Here is an 18,335-nt window from a genome sequence, read left to right as displayed (position 1 = left end):
GAAGGCTGTGCTTGTGCTCATAGGGATACGGCTGCAGCAAAGCCAGCAGCCCCACATGCTGCCTGTCTCTGTAATCCCTCAGCTCTGACCATCCCACTGGCACCTCTGATGCAGCCAATTTTAACTCAGGCTTCCAATGGCCTGTTCAGGTTCGTTTCTTCCATCTTGGAGGTGTTGCAAGCGGAGTATATTAAACTGCCACAATAGCTTAGTTTGATTCAATACAAGCACATACAAGATTTAAGCAGACTGTATTTTATCCCAGTATCTTGGCAAGAGAAGTACATCACTTAGCAGGGATACACACGGCGGACAGTTTGCAAACATGGATAGCAGTTTAGTACCACTGTTCCCTGGTGGGGGAATACATTAGCCTGCTGCTTCCAGGGCTGCATTGCAGACTCAAGAGAGCCCAAAGATTACTGCAGACAAAGGCTGGAGGTCTCCATGCTGGGCAAAAGCCCTAATCTCTCACCCTCATAGCCACAAGCTCCCTGGCTTTTCTCTTTCCCTGCAGTGCCCTAGAAACCATCAGATTCCCTCCTTAAATCACAGGGGAGCTCCTCAAGCCCAGGTTATGGATGTGATGCATACAGATGCTGCTTTGCGGATGTTTTTCCTGACAGCCTTGGAGCTTGCTTTTTCTCAGTTGCACTGGGCAGTCATGGAGAGATCCGGGCTCAAATCCACAGTTTAGCCCTGCTCAGATTGATCTGAATCTCCCTTGTCTGAGCCTTGACCATTGGGCTGCACAGTGAGGCTCTGGCACCAAGCCCAGGGGAAGACTTGAAGTGTAATGGCTCCAGGAATGGATGGGCTGTCCCTTTAAGGTACAAGCAAGTGGTATTCAAGTCGCTGGATGGATTCTGACTCTTCCAGATAAGCAGTTTAATCACAGAGGTGTTCGTTTGCCAGGGAAAACATGGGGTAGGGAAAACACAGATAGGCCTTTGTCCTTCAAATGCACATGCAAATCCTCAACAAATGTTTTGGGGACTCCTTTACTTTAACCTATACAAAACCTACACACACAACTAAAAATTCCCAGCCAGTTCCAGGAGGGCTCTCTCTGGGGACAGATCTATACCCACACCAAAACCTGTGCCAGGAAACAACAACAAAACCCTAAACCAGCCACCAAACATGTCCCTTCTACTGGGAATGGGGCTTCCTACAGCCTGGTTCGGGGAATCAGTGGCAAGGAGCCTTTCTGAGCCCCAAGATAAGTGCTGGGCAGCTGGGCAGCCTGCAGGCTTTCTAGGAAGCATCTCCTGGCAACGTGGGTTTGTCCTTAATTTTTTCAGAACTGGAGAAATCAGCCTTGTCCAGACAAAATAAAGCAGGGAGAAGGAGGAATTGTTCCAGCAGACATCAGCCTTCTGCTCCATCCCCTTCCAACTACTAAAGCAAGAGAGATCCCGCCTGCCTCACACTGCCAAGGCACATGGTGCCCTCAGGAAAGAGCATCTGGCCTCATCCTGCCGTTCTGATAGTGCCCGAACAGAAGGCACCGAGCAATGGTATCCTCTGATTTCCCTGCTAAAGCCAGAAACACCCTCTGAGCACACTGACAGGGCACAGAAGGGTGGCTCTGAAAAGCACCTTGCAGCACCTCTCTGAAAACACAGCAGGTATCAGACAGTGACCCTGCAAAGAGGTGCCTGCATGGGCCAGCACACACCAAATGCCCATTTGCCAAGGGCAGCTTTCCCCAACGCCAGTACTTTTACCTTTCCCTGCCTCCTGCTAATCCAGTCCCAAATTATCCACATCTTCCCACAGGACAGTCCAATTCTGGGCTTCGTGTGATGGAGAACGTGCACCTTTAGGCTGGGGCAGCGCTCTGATTTCTGTGCATACAACAGGAAAGCCAGCAGGCTCCAACCATTTGTCCATCGGTTTCTGCAGCAACAGTTCCTTTTAATTTGCCACAGAGCACCTAGCAGCTCCGTGGTCACACATCTGTCACTTGGTGCTCCAGTGCCAGCACAGCTTTGCTCCCAGCCCTGGTCAGGCTCCAAGGGTCAGTGCTCTGCCATGGGAATGCATCCCACCTGCAGCTGCCACCCACATTTCTGCACCCCCCCAGCACGCACAGCACTCCAGGTGCTCAGCATGAATTCACAAAGCAATGTTTTATTGATAACCCCAAGAAAACTGACTGAAGGACACAGTCAGAACTCTCTGGGCCTGCAGCTCACAGCAGCTAACACTGCCAGGGCCTTGGTGACACCACCACGCTCCCTCCCTCCATCACACCTTAAGGCTGCAAGAGGTGAAATCCATTTTCTCCTCCAAACAACACCAGTGAGGAAATAGATGGTCGCCTCTGATTTCATGCTGCTGCTGACGAAAGTCACAGCTTGGCAGTTCAAAGCAGAGGGCTCACCCTGCAGCCTGACAGCCCCTTACTGCCAAGGCTGCCCCAGGATGTTTGCTGTTGTTTGTGGGGAAAACAATGCTTCTCATCCAGGCATCCGTTCCCCTCCTAATACCACTCTCTTTTTCCCATTGAAAGGTTCAGAACAAAACCTGGCTTGTCTCCAGTTTTCACTGTAGGCTTCTGCTATCTCCTCCAGGAAAAGGAAGGGGAACATATTTAAATGTGAATTAATTAAAAAGAACGTACTCCATTTGTCTATATGAAAAGAGAAAGTATTGAAAACCAAAGCAAAATAGACAAACCACCAGCTCAACTGTAAGCAATCCTGGAGTTAAAACATTCCTAAACCAAAGGTGTTTCGCATAGGTTGGAAACCCTGAACTTGCTGGAGAAGGATCTGACAAAGGCTCACGTGGTGGGAGAGCCTCCTCGTCCTCCGGCAGAGGGCAATGGTGGCAAGGCATGGTGATATCAGAAGGGCATTCATCTAATAAAAAAGCTTTAATAAATCCCAGAGCCATGCGTTAGTAACGGGTTGGCTTATTAAACGTGGATGGTTTCTTTTTTTAAACCTGGCTAATTGGCGTCAGCTCTGACACTTGCCATAGGGAACGTTGGCTTGCTCTGCAGTCGGGTTTTGCATCACTTTCCCCTTCTCTCTTTCTGTAGGGCTGCTCAGCCCCACATCATTGCTCCTCGGCTTCCTCCTACTGAACAGAAGCGATTTGGAGCACATTCAACTGAAGAATGGGTTTCACTGAGCTTGTGTGCATACACATCACTCACCAGAATAGAAATGCTGCCTAGATGGAACAACACCAAAAGCTCCAAGCCACCCAAACAAACATCCTCCATGAGCAGCCAGGAGCACCAAGCTCCCCTTCTGGGCCCATGGGACGCCCTACCCTGCCCACGGGCAGCCCCACAGGGTCCTGAGCAGGAGCTGCTGTTTGGCAGAGAACCCTTGCAAAGCACTGGCTGAAAATAAAGGTAGCAATAAAGCCTCTTGCTCGTTAATTACCCTGTAAGCCATAACTGCCTAAAAACCCCATAACTTTAATGGGGGCTATTATAAGTATAGTAACAAAACTACAAAGCTAATTATTGTTTAGTTATTAAGTAGAGCATCGCTAGAACTGAGCACACAATTACTTATTCTTTGATATAGGGGGTTGCTGACTCCATCCTCAGCTCTTCCCAGCTTTCTGGGCAGAAGGGCCTTGATTGCAAACCAAGAGAGGGAGTGAAAATGCACCAGAAACGTTTCTGATTTCCATTGCCCCTCTGCCAGTAAAGGCAGAACCACATCCAGCCATTGGAGTCCAGATGTGACCCTCCAGCCCTGAGCCCCTGGTTGCAATGAGAACACAAACTGTCTCACCAAAAAGAATACAACCAAGAAAAAACCTGAAACTGAGCTTCTCTGAACAACACTTAGAACTGAAAGCAAGCATGAGGAAAGTGGATCAAGGGAGCTCAACACAAGCACAATTAGTTTCTGTAACTTATTGCCACAGGATACTAAGGAGAACAAGAACTTAACAGGATTCAAAAAGGGATTAGTTGTGTATGTGAATAAACTGCATATCCAGAATTAGGATGAGCCACCCACCCAGTTTGGAAGACATACACTGTTTGGTCTCAGAGCTTAAGCCAAATTTTAACAAGCATCAGAAACTTTCTCCTCTCCAGATTAACCCCTTCCACACTGCTCTGCCTTGACAGATAGCTGCAGAGATAGGCAGGGCTGGGAACAGGACAGGAGATGCGATGGCACTGCTCTCACATTGACAGCAAACATCCTCACATCTTGCTGCTTCCAACAGCAAAATAGACCTTCTAAGTCCTTAAGAGGTTTAATGCATTGTCCTAAATGTGTTTTCTTTTCTGTACAGAAAAGCAATCAGCACGGCAGCTGCAGGTATCGCTTTATTGCAATGCTATTGAAGAGAGCTGAACACGGGCTTTGCAATCTGCTTGCTCTCAGCAAGGCACCATCAAAAAACATGTCACACACTTGGCAGTGGGAAGTGTGGGTCCTTGGGAACCTCAGCAGCCAGGCCCTGGCCAGCAGGAGGTCTGCTCCGGCTGCTCCCAAGGGAGGTGCTGGTGGATCGGGGCTGCTCCAGCCTGGAAAGCTGTGGGTTGAGTCAAGCCTTGGATTAGAAAGCTCTTCCAGCATCCGTTCCTCCTTGATCGTTTCACACACTGTTTTCATAAAGCATCTCTCTTCCTCTCGAGATGAAAAGCCGTTTGACTTACAGCCCACTTCCAAAATAGAAAGACAACTGGGGGTTGTTATCTTGGGGAAATGCTGACAACACCCATGAAAAGTCGTTCAGCTTTTTCTGAGGTTGCTGTGGGTGAATGCTGAACGTGTGCTGAGGAAAGAGCTCCAACATCAGCCCTGCTGTCCTTCTCCATGAAGTCTTCTCAAGCTGGTGACACAGCAATGCCTCAAAATAGCCCTTTGCTCAGCTAAGGCCACGTCAGTGTTGTCAGAAGCAGACGTATCTCTGGACTCTATTTCCATCTCCATGGTCTGCATGACACTGAATATTTTGCGCACCGCTGACTTCCATGGATTTTTAGAAGTGACATTAACAAAGGATGACCCAATTTCAACACGATTGGTCTAAATTCCAAAGCTCCATAAGAGGCTTTGCATATGCTTTGTCCAAAGGGGTTGATAGCAATGAACCAGAGGTGTCAGGCTGTGATAGACAGGTTCCTCTTTTCCCATTCAGCAGATTTCACAGGAGCTGAAGATGGAATCATTTAGCCAAAGATGCCAGGCTAACACTGTGCTCCCTGGGGGCACGCCATTCTCCCTCTGCCCAAAGAAACCTAACAAGCTGAACATGCATAACATAGCTGGGTGATGAAATGACCAGAACATCTGTCAGAATAACAAGTAAGGCTCAGCTGACCAGCACCCCCAGATCTTTCTGTACTGCCAAAATTCAGGATGTGGGATTCTGGCTGTGCAGAGTGGCTGAGATATGCTGGGAACTTCCTCCAACAGATGTGGCCATCAAACATGAAGAGCTATGCCCAGCAAGCCACATGCCCTAACAGTAGCTCCCAGCTGGCCCTGCAGTAAGATCTCAATTCCAGCCCTGGACGTGGCCCTGTCACCTCTCACACCACTCTGACACCAAACTTTCCAGCTGGGGGACACAATGGAGCCCTCCATTAGCGTCACCAAGTCCACACCTAGGATGTGACTTCAGGGCTGCCAGCTTTTTCTTTTAATGAGCGAGTTCTTCCATCCACCTCCCCCCAAAATAATCCTGCTTTATTGTGAAAGAGATATTAATAACCCGATTCTAGTGTGCTAAAGAGGGGAAAAAAGGAAGCCTTGGGAAGCTGGTGAGCATGCTGGCTCTCTCCAACTGCAGCAAGCCACCACCGCACGCTCTGAAATGTATTGAGAAGGGCTTACATTTCCATCATTTTTCTTTTTTCAGCAGCAAACACCAAGTATCTTAAAGGTGCTTCGTCCATGAGCACATCTGCACTCCCACCCCATTGAGCCACTTCCAACGTGCACTGCTTGTGAGGAGCTGCAGGAGCCTGGCACTGGTTGCTTTGCATTTTAGAGGCACTAAGAGCAGCCATGCAGGTAATTCAAACCGAAGAGCTTCTGTGCTACACATCCACATGTAAATTCCTGCCTTCTTGCACACCGCCTGCTTGCAACAAATGAGCTGAGCTTCCAGGCTGCTGCACCCTGCTCCAGAGTCCTGTGTAGCTCAGTGACAAACCCTCCAGCACCAAAGCCTGCCTCAGTGCAGTACAAATACATTCCTACCCCAGCAGCAGTGCTTGGAGGGACAGGACTGTTCAATGACATTTCCTGCAGCTTCTCACTCCTGTGGCTTTGAGGGACAGATTTTGCAAAAATGCAGCTCTCTGCTTAGAAGTCAGCCCCAAACTGTAGAAAGCAAAGAAAATTCCCCAGCTCCCATCCCCGTTAGACAGCTTCTTTGAAGAGATGAGGCTCAAATCCTAAGCCCTGCTCAGTGCTGGGGGGGTTAAACAGCACGCAGAGACCGCCAGCCTGTGACCTCTGCAAAAGTCACTAATGGGACTGAGGGATTAACATCGATTCTTTCAGGCTATAGTAGGGAAAGGGGGTGGGGAGGGACCTGGGATGATCAAGCAAATGCCCAACTATAATTCAGCAGCTTGCAACACAATCAATCGTTGCTTGCCGTTCTGCAGCCCATTTGTGCAGCCACAAACCTACACAATATTCTCCTTGGAAACAGGAAGGTCATTTTAAAACTACCTCCCTTCAATTTCTGGTTACTGTTGAGATCCAAGAAGGTCCCCTCACCCCATGGTGCCAGCCAAAAGCAAGTGCACAGGGCTTCTTCCATGATGCACTCTTCCTTCTTCCCCTATCTCCTCTCTCCAGAGCAAGCACTGAAGCTTTGCTTGCCTGGGAACCGGCATGCTTGGAGCTGTCAGGGTAATGTGACCCATCTGCCAGCTGAGAGGCATTTGGAAGGAAAGGATTTCTTTGTGTCTACCAGCAAAACAAACCTGCGTGTCAATCCAATCAGCCCACAGCCATTCCAGCACTGCCCAAGGAGGCAGGATTTGGCTCTCAGTTTGACTCTGAGTGCAGAAGGCAAAGGCTAAATCCACAGTTTGTCCAGCTTCCAATCCAAGCCCAGATCTGACACTGCCTTCCCTGTGGCTGAGTGATTTTGGCTCACCTGCACTGCAGCTTGCTGTAGGGGTGAGATGAAAATAAGCTGCCTACTTTTGGACAAGAATGGCAAGGCTCAAGTAGCTCACAGGCTAAATAGGGAAATGGCACAAACTCTGATGCTGGAGGTGCTGGCAAAGCACAGCTCTCACCAATTTGATGGGCTGATGTGCATGTCCAGGGAAGGTCATTTCTCCTAGTTTTAGAATCACCCAAAGGCCAAACCCAGCACAGATCTTCTCCATTTGAATGAGAAATAAAAGCTGAGATAGAATTAAGCCAATGGTTTCTCAGCACAAGTCAAAGCAGAGTAAAGCAGCAACTCCTATGGAAGACTGATCCTCATGAGTGCCTCTGCTGCTTCCCTGATCCAGCCCTGCCATGTATAAGAGCATCTCCATCCCCTGCATAAGCCTGACCCTCTCAGACAGACACCAACCTGTCCCCAGAACAGCCAGGACACAGGGAAACACTCCCCATGAACCAGAGAATGTCTCAAATCAAGGATCTCTAACATGCAAATGGTTAAAAGCACATGAGTGTAACGTGACGTATAGAGATCTGCAGACAGGGATGGACAGACAGACTGCCTTGCAGGGCCACACGTGCAAGGTGAGGAGTGAGATAAGCCCTTAGGGAGAAACCAGAGGGTTTTGTAATGGCTGCTCTAAGAATATTGTAATCATGTGGTAATTATGTTGCATGCAAATCAACCAGGCAAATTACATCATTATTATTACAACCGTCACCAAGCACAGGGACAGAGGGGCAGGGCATTCCACGCCCAAGGGCAGAGCAGAGGCAGGAGTACTGGCAAGCACAGCACAGAACCACACGATGCTCCCTCCAGGCCTGCCCAACCCAGGCTGTGGCATCCTGGAAGCTTCTTCAAGCAACTTGGGCCACATCTGCACTTTCCTACACTGTATCTCAACATGCAACACTTAATTAGGTTGGTTTTACCTTTTTTTTTTTTTTAAATTAAACAAATGTCTTGAAGCACGAGTGCAGCCCTTGACATTTGATTGGAACTGTCAATCTTGCAAATGTCATCGTTATAGATGACTAAGCTTCAAGAATAAGGCAAACTTACTAAACTCCTTGGCTCAGTTGAAAATGAGCTAGAGCTGTAACAGTGGTTGAGACAGAGAGGGAGAAATCAGTGTTGTCTGCATGCAGGAAGGCTCAGCACCACACACAGCCAGTGCTTGGGCTGATCCCAGGCTGGATGGGATCACCACTCCACCACAGCCCCTTTCCCCCCACAGACCAAGGGCTGCATCGTCCACGGCTGCTCTGTAACAGGAATGACGCAGGCTGCAGGATAAGCTATTAACTTCAGCAGCCTGAGTCTCTCCCCATTAGAGCAGCATGGTTCAAGATGCCTGGGTGAGACAAAAGGGACTGCCAGGCAGAGCACACAACGCACGAGACAGAGATGAGAAATAATGCTGGCAGCATCATTAAAAGATAAATTGAAGGAAGAAAGGAGGTGCATGTGCAGGGTGAGAGCCTCAGAGGATCGTAACAAATTCTTTGCCACCACCAGTTTTACAGCTGTTGAATTCTCCAAGCAGGCAGCAGGGCAGTAGCTGGGAGACAGCACCAAATTTTTGTTCATGCAACTCTTCCCTGATAAAAATCATGCCTGGAATGAAGAAGAAGCCAATGGAGAGGAACAAGTACTTCCAAATCCTACAGAAGGGCATTCCAGGAGCTGCACACTCACTGAAAATGAATGCATTAAAGTCACGACTTGTGGACACACCATTATTATAAGGAAGACAGTGGGGAAAATTATTCATTAATAGTGACTTCTGTAGCTCTAATCTCCATAACCAGCTGCCATTCATACAAGTGGATCAGAGCCCATGCGAATAAACCTTTGAATATCCCTACAAGCCTGTGTCACACAGCCAAAGTCAGGCTCTCCCAGGGGATTACTGCATTCCTGCAGCTACTGCAAGAGCTAAAGATGGGAAGGGTGAGCAATTCCTGTGTCTCACTGAGGCTGTGGGGAGCATACAGGCAGAGAGTGCCATAAACTGGCTGGCAGCCTTTCAAGGATGGCAAGCCTGTGCCAGATTTCACTTCTGTCTCCCAAATTAGAAGCAAAACACGCCACTGGAAAGGTGAAAGCTGTGTCTCAAGGAAAAGGCTGCTCTCAGTACCACTGCATGAAGGACTATCTCAAAGCATCTTGCTAATCTGAGCACAGCAGCTGCCTCCCAAAGAACCTACAGCTCCCTGGGTCCGGCAGGAGCCTGCAGGACTGCAGCTGACTCCATGTATCCTGCTGCCTCCTTCAGAGACACAGCCCCCTCCTCCATCTGCCCCTCAGCAATAAAAGGTGCATTATTTAGAAGAATTATCAGCTTATTTGCGTGCCAAAGTGGGTTCCAGGTACCACATCCAGCCTCTTGCTAAATCCCTCTTGCAAAACTGCTCTTTTCTCATCCTGGGCTCAACAGGGAACAGCACAGCACTGCTCTCCTGTTTTGATACCTTTGGAGGGTTTTACAGCTTTGTTACAGCAAAGGACAAGAGTTAACAGCCCTGTCAGGCTGCTCCCTCATCATCTGGTTAATGTACCTCGTTAATGGCACAGCAAGCTTCACTCACCTCCTGTACACTCCACAAACTCCAGCCTTTCCTTTGGGCTTGCAGCTGCATCCCTACAGGGATGGAGGGATGGCAGAGCATGACCCAGAAGCACTGCAAGGCCAGCTGTGTCTCAGCACAGCTCCAAATTTACCTTCCACGCCACAGTCTATGGAATTCAGATGGAATAATCACAAATCACCTACTCTGCTCAGAGCGATGCCATTCCCCAGCACTTGCTGCCTTTTGCTCTCCCGCTCACTGGTAGTGGGTCTCCAGCAAGTACTTTCCTTTGCAGACTCCAATGAGCACAGCCCTGGCCCTTGCAGGCCCACCTGCGTTACAGAAATGTGTCAGTACACATTTCTTCTTTAGCTTTAGAAGCTGCTAAGCAGATGGAAAAACAAAGCGAGGAGTGCAGCCAGAACGCCTCAGCGCCCCGCTGGTATTTATGGAGCAGCCCAGGGTAGGTGGGAGTTGGCCCAGGCACCCTCTCCTCTCTCTCTTTGTGTTCCTCTGCTCCATGGCAGCAGCGCTCATGCAGCTCTGCTCCTCTCTCGTATGCATCTGCAGCCAGACCCACTCGTCCACAGCAGCACACAGAAGCATCTCAGCTCTTGTTTTGGAACACCAATGGGAGAGAAGAGCAGGGTTATTTAAAACTACAACCTGTCAGAAATGGGATCCTTCTCCTCCTGGTGGTGATAGGAGTTGGGCTTCCTATTTGCCAAGAACAGGAGTGGGACCTGAATCACGCTGACATTATGTTATCGTAATGCTGGAAGTATTATAAATGCTCTGCTTGCCAGACAAATCCTGGAGCAGGCTTCCAAATCCCCTCAAAATCCCCACTTGCCTCTCTACATTCATCCATTCATGAAATCCAGAGCAGAGCCTCAGCATCCATCCTTTTGCTTTTGGTCTCAATCCAGCTGTATGGAAGCTGCTGGAGGAGAGGGGAGAGAATGGGGGAAAAAAACAGGCAGAGTGGAGGTCTTTCTCCTGAATTAACCTTCCTTGTCTTTCAGATGCCCAATCTGGCAGACTGTGCCAGGGCATTTAGGAAAGCAGCTGAGACATGCCTGTCTGCTGTCACAAAGCAAAGCGTGTCTCATTCTCCTTGACCACAGCAAGCTGCAGCACTGGTGAAACTGGGGTTCTGTCCCCATTCACCCCACTCACACTGCTCATGAGGCCAGAGAGCATGCTGGCTGCAGATTTGGTGCTGAGGCTGTGGACATGCAGCTTCAGACGAATTCCCACTGCCCATGTCACTTCACAGCTGAATCTATGCAAGCAGACATCAGTAAGCAAAGGGATTCCCACCTTTCTGCAGTCACCATTCTTTGTGCCACAGCTCTCAGTTCCTGACCTACTGGGCTTTGACAGGGCTCCCAGACAGGGCAGAAGAGCAATTTCTTCTGACAACCCAACCTACTAGTCAGGATTGCACCAGGCAGGAATGAAAGGAGAGAGTCTGAGCTCCGCTTCCCTCACTGTGAGAGCTGCATACCAGCTGTTGTTGTTTCAGAGAGGATAACCAGTCTCCAGGAGATGTCACAGAAGGAATGCAGGGCCCAACAGACATCTGCCTTCAGTGGGCTCCACAGCGCACACACACCTTCACAACAGCCCTGAGCTGGATGGAGAGTTTTCAGTCTCGATGCAAAGCCATAAATCACTTCCTCGTGGAAGCATCAGAGCTCAGGGCTTGTATGCATTTCTAAAGATTGGTCCACTCAGAATTTCTTCTGGACTCCCATATCTCTGCCAGGAGACTCTCAATACGGTCACATTCACCTTTTCTTGTCAGCATCAAGCTCCCCTTCCACCAACAACCATTTCCTCTGCCCTACCTACACACCACGCTTCAGACACGCGCAGCAAACCACGTCTGGGGAGCTAACAATAAATAGCACTGCAGGCAGTGTACAGACTGGAGCTGGGCCAGCAGTGACCGATGCAACCACACACCCTTTGAGTGCTGACAAATCACCTGCTGCTGCAGAACAGTGCAGGAAGCCTTGCACTAAAGGTTAGCTCGTCTCCTGTCTAGACGAAAACAGCTCTGATCCAGGCAGGAAGGGGATCTTGAGCATTTCCTATTTATTCTGCTGTCACTGCCAAGAATATCACACTGTGCTCCCCATGGATCATCCGGAGGGGTTGCTGAGTACCAGTGCAGCTGGCAAATTGCTTAAAGGCTCCGTGGTGCTGGGACAGGGCCAGGAGCATGCAAGGTGTGTGCATCTCAGAGAGAGCTCACTTCCCTATACAAAGGCAGAATGGAAAACACAGGCGTGCAAAGCTACATGTGGGAGCAAGCTCCAGTCACAGGCTATATAACTCTGCACATCAGTCATTTTTATGAGCCTCTGAGAATGTGCAAATTCCACTTGCACAAATAAGATATCAGACAGAAGGACATGGATTAGCATGCCTACAGCTGCGGGACAGAGCTATGGCAGTGCACAGCTGGGCTCTGCTGGCCAGCACAGGGAACTGTTTGCCTTCAGTTCTCCCATCTCTCAGCTCTTTGGAGGTGTGGAGTTCCCATTAGAAAAATGTAGGAGGATATGTTCAGTAGTGAGTAATATGCTGTGTTACTTAGAGTACCTGGGGGTGGTCCATGCGTCTAATCAGGATATTAAGATTAATTATGAGCCACACCTTGTGATCTCCACTCAGCAAGGCCCTTATTAGCTTCAGGAAGGTGAATCCAGCCCTGACATCAGCTTCCCAACTCAAACACAAGCAGCTGGGTTTGGCAGGAGAAAGAGGAAGAATCCATCCTCACTCTTAAGGCCTTGCAGCTGGCAAAGGCCACCTCTCTTGCCACAAATCCTGGAAACAAATCACTGGAATATCCCAGTTCGGGACCTCCTCAAGTAAAACATAAAAGATTACACAGAACAGAGAATGAGGACCTATGAAAAAAATACTGCAGAGGGCCTTCCCTGTGACATCGCTTCCAGAAGACACTTTTTGCCATAGAGGGGTTGAGGCCACACCAAATGCTCCTCCAGCCTTGTGTTTGAACAAAAAAATACAGCAGAGGTCCACCCAATTTTCAAGACTGCTGCATGGCACTTGGCAATGGAGAACTGTAAAGAAATGTGGGGTGAGAAAGCCACAAAGGGCAACAGCCCCAAGAAGGATGCTGACCCAGCTCTGCTGCATCCCTGGGAGTTGGAGACATAAGGCAGATCGGGAACCCAGGCAGCCTCTCATGCTGTGCATCCCTGCAAGACAAAACGCAGAGTGATGCAGAACAGCCCAGCACTGCATCCTTTCTTCCTGTGGATTCACATCTGCCCCTTTTATTTGGTTTTTGTTTGAAGAATGAACTGCTTTTGGACAACTTTCTTGAACTGGCAGCAGTGAAATAAGGGCAAGAGAGAGCAAAGGTACTGCAAAGGGCAAGTCTGCATGAAACACTAGAAAAAAAAAAAACCTGCAACATTTGCCCTAATGTCCCTTAAAAGACAGTTCTTTTCACTTCCCAAGACTTCTACTGCTGCAATGTGAGGGTTCTGGAAAAAATTCAAAGGGCAGACGTGCTGCTTTCCTTTCAGAAAGCATTATTGTGATGCTGAGCAGCCAGCGTTACACAAGTGGAGTGTGTGCTCACACTCTGCAATTGGAAGGTTTCTTGGTCAGCTCAGGCCAGATCTCCCTGTTAGAGGAATTATTTACCAGAAGTCAGCAGTGTTGGGGAGTGATGCTGATCTGACACAGCCCTGCACACCAGAAAGACACAGAACAACGCTGCAGGTCAGGGGAGGAGAGAAAATCCCTGCACCACTGGAGCTGAGACACTGTCCTGATGAGGGCAAAGCCACAGGAGAACAGAATCACAGACCCCAGTGGCACCATGCCAGGCCTGTGACACATTCAAGGTGACAGTCCTGTCCCTGGCTCGGGGCACTGTTCCCCCTTAGAAAGGCAGCATCTACTCTCCACTATGAGCCACCTCAATGGGTCAGGAAACATCGAGATGCTAATTAACACCCATGGAAGCTTCTGTGCCAACACATGCATGTAGAGGGAAAGCTTTCCTTTGGATGCCCTCTCACTTTGCCATCTTAGAGAACAGAAATGACACGAGGTTTGCATCCCATCTCTTGCACCTTCCTCGAGTCAGCCCAGCTCAGAAGCAGCAGCTCTCATCAGGGCAGTTACCACCTCACTACTGACCCCAGGTTCCCAGCGCTGTGCCGAAGAGCTGAGTGCTTCACCTGGAATGCCTACGGAAGGCAAGAGAGATTCAGAACTCAGGTGCATGAGATTGGAAAGCACTCAGTGTCACTCATGGCATTTCTCCCCTCTCTCGTACACTCCAACATATTCAACCAGGAAAACAAAGATGTTGCTCAGCTGCCTTCCCCTTCTCGCAGCATCCACTGCCCTGCCAGCTTTGCCCACTTCCAAGGCTCTCAGCTCACACCAAAGGATTAGCCCTTCTGACACAGTATCTTTCTTTTTCACAGCCTAATCACTCCACCCCTTCTTCAGAATATCTTCCATCTCACTCACTGCTTTAAGGCTGATACATAGAAGAGTTGGGTGCCACATACAGAAAGTTATTTTACCTTCCCCTCCTCAACCCATGCCTCCATTTTCTCCCACCTTTTCCACCCTGACCCTATCAGGTTACCCAACCATCTTCTCAAGCCAAATCCTGGTCAATTCACTCCCATCAGATATTTGCATACAGGGAAGCACTAATCACAAGGCAGCAAGATGCACCTCGATGGCTCAGGAGAATGTCCTCACATAAGCAAGAATTACTCACAAAACAAAAGGACGTCTGGAAGCTTCAGTCCACATTTTCACAGCCCATCTTCAGTACTCATGTGCAAGCATGCACACAACCCTAGATGTCTTGTAGGTCCTTTCCAACCTTGTGATTCTATGAGTCTATGATTGTGTTTTCACAAGCTGGCATCACCTCGCTGTAGATGTTCAGGGACACATGTCAGACAAGCACACTAAACCTACAAACAGACTGCACAGCCACTGAGTCCATAGCAAACATCAGGCTGTGAGCTCCTTACAGGTGTAGGCAAGCTCTTCAGCCAACTGACAGCTCATCAGGGCTCGTGACTTTCTGCACTGTGTGCACATGATCTGTGACACGCCGCTAGCAGAGTAACAAAAGCTAATTCCTCCTAACCTCATGCCAAGCTGAAGACCCCTCAAGAAACCCTCAAAGTTATGCAAGGGTTGAAATGAAGTGGGTATGGTATCCACAGCTGGAGACATCAGGACCTCCTCCGTGCTTTCCCAAACAACATCTGGGCTGAGCCACCTCCCAGCACGGTTTGAAATTCTACTTTCTGGTCTGGCTGAGAGAAACGAGGACCTTTAGGGTCACAGATCCAGGAATTATGTCAGAGGGAAGCTCAGCAGGCAAAGGGAAAGCATCATTTATGGACTGCTTCATTGATTGCTATGGACTTTCTGCCTGTTAATCACTATTTTTCATCCCAGTCCACTCCCACAGCATAACATGACACAGAGATCACTCCTCAGCTGGCAAAGCATTGCACAGCCATCTCCTCTCCCTCAAAAAAAAAAAAAAGCACTTGGAAAGCTCTTCCCTTTAAGCAGCCTTAAAGTTGGCTCTCACCACTGCTGGCACGAATGAAAGGGATTTCAGTTCCCCCTTCTCCTAAATCCCTTCTCTTTCTGTTGGAAAAAAAAAAGAAAAAAGAAAAAAAAAAAAGAAAAAAGGCAGAAAATGACCCGGGAAAGAGAAAAGCAACTCTGATCGCCTCTCACCTCCCTCCTGTCACTCTGCAGGGTACAAGGGTGGGAGGGTGGGCTCTGGGGGGCACAGGGCCATTGAAGTCGCCAAGCAGATCCTGGAGAGCCACACACAAGCCCACGAGGGGAGCCCCAGAGCAGGTGCAGGGCTTGGAGGGCAAGGCTGGGAGCACAGTGCTCCTGGAGGCAAGACAGGGGCATTTTTTCCCAGCCTGCCTTCCCCAGGCAAGGCAGTGTGATGTCCTAAGGCACCCAGCCTGAGAAAGGAAGGCAAAGCACTGCAGCCCCCGAGACCCTTTCTGCACCCTTTAAATACACTAAAAGAGATAGAAAAATTGCTTGGAGTCTTTCTTGTGTCCTCCCACTTCCTGCCCATCGCATGCACACATACACACACACACACATACACACACACATACCCAGCCCCGTGCATAAAGGATCTCTGTCCTGCTCAGCTCAGCCATGCAATGTCTGTGAGAGGCAAGAGTTACCTTATTCCCACAGCCTGAACCGCCTTCTCTCTCCATCGTGGCTGGGAGGCTGCTCCCATTCATGCTTTAATCCCTGGGAACAGAGGCACGATTCAAAGCAGTTGTTCACCCACCGGAGTGGGCTCCCTTCAGCAACCTCCTCCTCTTTCTCCCCTCCCTTTTTCCTTGTTTGTTGGGTCCAGATTTTTTTTTTTTATGTATTCTTTTTTAATCCAGGCAGCAACCAAAACGCTCCTTCATCATCTCTCTGCCTCTCCGTTTCACTGTCCAAGAAATGCAGGGGAAAGCTCCTTCCTCCTCCGTGGACCATCAGTTCCCCAGGTCTGCCTCTCTGCAGCGTGGCGGTAAGAGAAGGAAAGAATGAGAGAGGGAGCGAGCGTGGGAGGGAGGGAGCGTGCAAACAGGGAGGAGGAGGAGGCCAACGGGATGCGGGAGGAAGGAGCCAGTGCGTGGCTGACTGCTTTGTATCCAGAGCAGTGCCGACAGCTCCCTCCCTCCCCCCTGCCAGAGGAGGACTTGCGCTGCTAATGGTCTGTACCAATTTATTCCACTTCGGCAGGGGCACTTCTCCCTGCGACAGGAAGAAAAGCCAGGGAAGGCTCTGAGATGGCCCCTTAAGGAATTGGTTGTTGCTCTCCTCACTCACGGCATCACCCAGTGAGTTTACTGCCACAGGAGAGGGGAGATGCTCTCCCAGCTCAGCAGCAAGAGGGAAGCATGAGGCTGGAAGAGATGGGTGCAAGGGACGGGTCTTGCTGGTGAGGAGGCTCAGCACCATCTGAAAGTGGTGACTTATGCTAGATGGAAAGCAAGGATGTCAGGAAGGCAGGCTGAGCTCTGCTTTATGCAGCACCCTTCGTGCCTTGTAGCACACAGACTCAGACTGATGGCTCCCAGGCTGAGTCCACCTGGGCTCTGAACCAGAAGGCCATGCTCCTTAGATGTCACACAACTCCTCTTATTTAGCATCGTGTCTTTCCACACTACTTGATGTGAGGACAATTGCACCATGCCCAGTGGGAGCTGGGAGTCACAGCCCTCTTCTGTGAGCTGTGACAGTGCAGTGGGACCTTAGGGACATTCCCTGCCTCTTCTGGGGCCACTTAGGGAAGAAAGGGCTTGAAGGGCTCAGAATAAGATCATATCTCTTGATACTGCTCTTTAACAGTTAACCCAGGGAGGGCTGACTCATGCTCAGCAGCAGATTTCTGAGATGGCTGAACACCACAGTACACATGCCTCAGAATGCCACACTCACAGCTAGGCAGCTTATCACAAGCCAACATCCAGCCCTGAGGTTGGGGGTGAATTACCTCTTGCTGCCCCGCCACTGCTGCCTGCCCACCTGCTTCCAGCTCCCACCACACTCCAGCATCACCTCCTGGCTACCAGTCGCACAGGGGATGTGCACAGACCTACAGCCTTACTGCTCCCTCTTTCCCATCTGGCAAGGTTACAGTGCCATGGTAACATGTAGGTATAGAGAGATTTGTTTGCACTTTACCAAAGGGAAACGACAAAAAGAAAATGCCTTCAAGTTTCTGCAAAAAGAATCAGTACTCAGAGGGAGGAGTTCTGCATCATGGAACAGCCTCAGATTTTCACCAGTTGTTTCTATTACTTCCATCAGGTGTTTCATTTGGGGGGTACCAAAAGGGCTGCCAGGGCACAGGGATGTCTGCTGGCCAGCTGCAGGCCAGTGCTGGAGATGGAGGGAGATGCCTTAAAGGAAGGTGCTGTGCAACAGCCTCTCCTCTCATGCTACACCTGCTCTGCAGGTGAATGAGAAACATCTCTGGGATGGCCAATGCAGAATCCTTCACTGGGTAGAAACTGCACAGGGGACCACCATTGTGTGCCTTCTGCTCAGCCATATCCTCTACAAAATGAGCCAGCTCCTGAAATCAAAGAGAACGCTGCGTTTTTGTGTCCTTGGGCTCATTTTCTGCAAGGTACCTGGGGAGACATCAGCTCCAAAGACTATTTGCCTGGGAATTTTGTGCCAATTCAGCTAGTACTAAGGGTTTCACTGAGCTCTACATCTATTAAAAATGCATAATGTCCGCTTATATCAAAGGGCAGGTTCAGACCCAGCGCTTTTCCAGCATGTCCCCGGCTCAGTGCTGGTGTGGCACACAGGAGATGGATGGGCAGAAGCTGTCCCTGGAGGCCTATATCAAGAGACAGGAAAGGGCATCGCTGCTGACTGTTTCAGGGCTGGGAGAGACAGGGAAAAAACAAGGGAGAAGTGACACAAAAACACTCCTGTCACAAAATCTAAACACATAAAAACTCAGGGAGGAAAGAGGAGATGTGTTATATCTGAGATTTATAAAAATTATGGATGAGCAGTAACATTTCAGGTTCAGCT

At 49.5% G+C, this 18,335-nt stretch overlaps 1 protein-coding gene across 11 annotated transcripts in view; it reads right to left on the bottom strand.

Moving 5' to 3' along the window:
* The window catches only part of B3GAT1 (beta-1,3-glucuronyltransferase 1), a 29,033-nt gene extending 12,574 nt beyond the window's left edge, over nt 1-16,459 (bottom strand). For 2 of the 11 annotated variants that reach the window (XM_052697197.1, XM_052697188.1), the window contains exon 1: nt 9,726-10,260. The gene's annotated coding sequence lies outside the window, so the exon portion shown is untranslated. Of the gene's footprint in view, nt 1-6,934; nt 7,155-9,725; nt 10,265-15,964 lie in introns of those variants that run through there. The other 9 variants (XM_052697189.1, XM_052697191.1, XM_052697192.1 and 6 more) reach the window with 9 other exon arrangements.
* Between the last annotated feature and the right edge of the window lie 1,876 nt (nt 16,460-18,335).

This window comes from Tympanuchus pallidicinctus, unplaced genomic scaffold, assembly GCF_026119805.1.
Source record: "Tympanuchus pallidicinctus isolate F22 unplaced genomic scaffold, pur_lepc_1.0 scaffold30, whole genome shotgun sequence".
In the NCBI taxonomy this organism is placed as follows: domain Eukaryota; kingdom Metazoa; phylum Chordata; class Aves; order Galliformes; family Phasianidae; genus Tympanuchus; species Tympanuchus pallidicinctus.
The sequence above is the reverse complement of the archived record's forward strand: the minus strand, read 5'-3'. Positions and strand labels throughout refer to the sequence as shown.